Here is a 4241-nt window from a genome sequence, read left to right on the forward strand (position 1 = left end):
TCCTTTGCATTTTTTTATTCAGATATAATTGTTACTGAAATAAGAGTGGGCGAAACGCGTGCAAATTGAAATTGTACCGTAAACTTCTGTTGAAAGCATTGGAGTTTTATGATCGTTCAAAACTAACAAAAACTTCTGTACTTCATTTACCTAAAAGTGCTGTATCTTTTGTTTCTGGTTTTGGATTGGCTGAGTGTTGAATGTAGTCTCAGATGAAAGTGGTAGTTACAATAAATGTTTTGCACTTTTATATTTCAATTTCTGGAATTATGAGTGGCTTTTTTTTGAAGCATCTCAAATTTCATAAATTTGATCACTTGTAAATTGAGTGCAAAGATTGGCTTTGGCTTTGGAGACTTGCAGTGAAATATTTTCAATTTGAGACTCTGAATTTGAAATGTGGTTACTGCAGTGAATTGAAGGTGCCAGTTCTGTACCAGATTATAGCTTCCAGCTTAGCTTCTGGACGAAGCCACTAGCATGTGTTCTCTCCAGAAAGAGCATCCACCTCCACCAGAAAGGAAGAAAATCTGCCAATAAACAAAGGGATCAGTAAAAATAAAATACTGCAGATTCTGGAAATCTGAAATAAAAACTTAGTGGTGGAGGAACTCAACAGGCTTAGCAGCATCTGTGGAGAGAGAGACTGAGTTAATTAATAACTTGAATTCTTCCAAAGAGCACGAGACATACTTGACTTGACATTTAACTGTGTTTCCTCAGCATGATGTTGCCAGACCCATTGAGTTTCTCCAGAACTTTGTCTTACTGATACCTTAAATAAAAACATAATTTTGTCATCCTCCTCAAAATATAGAGTTAACACCCAGCTGTTGGTATTTTACTTAATGGGGCAGCATGGTGACTCAGTGGTTAGCATTGCTGCCTCAGTGCCAGGAACACTGGTTCAATTCCACCCTTGGGCGACTGTCTGTGTGGAATTTGCACGTTCTCCTGTGACTGTGAGGGTTTCTTCCGGATGCTCTGCTTTTCTCCCACAGTCCAAAGATGTGCAGACTAGGTGGATTGGCCATGCTAAATTGCCCATGGTGCTGAGGGATATGTAGATTAAGTGGGTTATAGAGGGATGGGTCAGTGTGGACTTGTTGGGCCGAAGGCCTTGTTTCCACATTGTAGGGATTCTATGATCGTTACTGTCAACTGTGTGCGGATTGCAAGCTGAATTCCCAAATGTAAACCCCCTCCATAAAACAGAAAGTTTGCTTTCTTCAAAATTTCTCTTTAGTATGTTCACAAATTAGTGGGCAGGAAAAGCTTTACTTCTGAGGCATCATAACTAAACGTCATACCTTCCCTTCCTCTACCTGCTCTTGATTTGGAAAAGGCAAAAGACCTTATGAGCTCAGAATCTTTGAACTTGTTTGGCAGGCTTATTTCATCACTTGTTTTTGTTCTCAATAGTTGTTCAAATGTAAGCAATGTTACGTTACGATTATTCTGATGTTCTCTGCATTACAGTATTTCAGCATGTGCCTGTTGCAAAGGACAGAAGGAGGAACTGATCTGAGGATTGCGAAAGAGGGCTAGTGATTTGGAGACTTTGAGGAACAAAGCCAAGAAAATCAGTGTGAGGGAGTATCGTATAATGGTGGAAGGCTGAAGAGAAATTAATTCCTAGCATGGAGAAGTAGGATGCTGGTCGGGGGTGCTGTGAAGAAGGCATATCAAAGAGTTGGAAACTGTATAATTGATTTAAGGAGCAGAAATAGAGATGTGAAGGGGTGCATGTATTTGAGGAGTCAGAACAAGCTGAAAATATTGAGGGAGCAAATAAGATTTAAATGTTAGTTATATTCTAACGAGATAGAAAACAATGATTTGAAAGATTAAGTAAAGCAGCCAGAGAAATAGTTATTAATTCCAGGATTTGTCTGTAAAGAAACCATAGTTTACACCATGTCTCAATGCTTGAAGATTGAGTCTTAGACTCAGGTCAAGATAGTTTCTCCATTTGCAGACCATGGCTCCCAAGGAACTGAAACTAGCTGTTTCGTGTAAAGCTTATTCTTATTGGCCAGTATCTAGTTCTATGATAGTGTGACCTTTGTCTGAAATAGTAATTACTTTCTTATATAACCAAATACAATAATCTGGCGAATTAGTCATCCTGATATTTGAATGGTAGACTCATAAGTACTTCACAAATAAATTAACGGAGTAGCTTGTAGATGAAATTCCACTTTCCAGCTCTGTAGCATTTTTATTACAAAATATGCCAGAGTCAGCCTGAATGTCGCCTTTTAGCAGTAAACAGCACTGTTCTTACTGTAACATCCTTGAGTCTGTCAGCCATGAACTCCAAGGAGAGATGATTCTCTGATTAGAATTTTCTTTACAAACCTTCCTGATTACCTCCAATCTTTCTTTTCTTGGTGTTCTGGAAACCGACAGCCTAATTTTACAATATTTTTCCCAAGACTCCATGTCTCTTGGTATTATATATGCCAGTTCCGTACTGGCAAGCCAAGTTAGGGACTACCAACTGCAGACTACCGTCTATAACCCTCTCTCTGACTTTTGGAGCTAGAACTAGATCATTTGTAACCTTTGTGTCAGACTAAGTTCCTTTACAGAGGAAACTCATACCCTTGGTCTGGCTGACATGTAACTCCAGGCCTTTAGCAATGTGATTGACTTTTAAATTGTCCTCTGGCGATTACGGATGGGCAGTTAAGGCCACCTTAGCCAGCATCCACATTTCCATAAGTGAATTTTTTGGGGGGAGTGAAAAAAGGACTTTCAACCAAATGTGTATCATCTTGAGATCGTTTTTTTTTTTAATCACCTCCCTAACATCACCCAGATCCTCCATATATCAGCTCGTGTGCTGCTGAAACTCTCAACTATGCTTCTGTTATGTTTAGAGATTACTATTCTACTGCAGAACTTGTTGGCTTCAGACATCCCCCCCCCCTCCATTAATATGAGATCGCCCAAAACTCTGCAACCCGCATCCTTACTCCAGTTTTTGTTTTCCACTTAGTGCTGTGCTTGCTGATCTACATTTGTCCCTCAGTTAGGCAACACCTCAATTTTTAAAATACTCATCCTCATGATTTTGCCCGTCCTTCTCCCTTTTCATCTCTCATTTGGTCTCATTTCAATTGCGCCCCCTCTCTGCCGCATCCTCCGCTCCCTCTCAGTCTCATCCCCTTCCACCCCCTTCCTGGTCTCATGCCACCTCCGTCTCTCTAATGTGCCCTACAATCCTCCTTTTAAGCATCTGAGTTTTAATAACTCCACCAGTGGTGACTGTGCCTCATACTGCTGAGAGGGAGAACTCCAGAATTTAGGAATTTACCCATTTAGGAGGTTTTCAGCCTCTAATATAATGTTTTCATGTGATTCAGTGTGGAGTTTTGTTTTGTGATGCTCTAGTGAAGCTCTTAGGATGATTATTGCATAAGAGGAGCTAAATGAGAATAACTTAGAAATGAATACAGTCTGCTTCGATGAAGAGCCGTCTGGACTCAAAATGGTAGTTTGCTGCCTCTCCACGTATGCTGCCTGACTTGCTGTGGTTTCCAGCACTCTTTTTTCCTCTCTTTTTCAGTACACGATCCAGTACCTTCAGTAGTTTGCACCTGAAAGTACAATTTGTTGTTCTTTAGACGTGACAACAAAGCCAATGTGGCAAGTGTGAAGATTTGGAAGAAAAAATTAAATTTTAGGTTGACCCTTTTGATCTGCATTTTTGTGAAAACAATTTTTTTGATAATTTCCGAGATGGCATGTGATTTATCATGTGACTCAGTTGCCACAGTTAAACAAAAGCAGAGAGGTTAACTTTGGGGTGAATAAGTTCCTCCTTGTCATATCTTGGGGCATTTCAGTTGTAGTTTAGCACCGCTGGAATGAAAGAAAAAATTCTTTAAGAAGGGGTTTAATTGAATCTTGGATAAAACAGTTAAAATTTGTTGTGTGAAGGATTCTGCTATTAGTGGGTTGAGTTTCTGATGTTGTCTTACAGTGCACATTGAGAGTTTTAGATGCAAAACTCCAAAATTAAAGCTTATTTGAACCAAGAGTTCTGACAAGCGGCCACTATACTTGGATGGTAGAGAAATTTATTTCAGTGAGGACTTTACAAACATGGGACATTTGGGACAGATTTTTCCTATAAATCTCTCAAAAATAAACAAAGCCCAAGAAATAATCACTCTTTGCATCTTCAGTGCAATATTCAGACCAAATAGTTAATCTTCCAGTTTTTGGTAAGC

Source organism: Stegostoma tigrinum, chromosome 18 (genome assembly GCF_030684315.1).
Source record: "Stegostoma tigrinum isolate sSteTig4 chromosome 18, sSteTig4.hap1, whole genome shotgun sequence".
Lineage (NCBI taxonomy): Eukaryota > Metazoa > Chordata > Chondrichthyes > Orectolobiformes > Stegostomatidae > Stegostoma > Stegostoma tigrinum.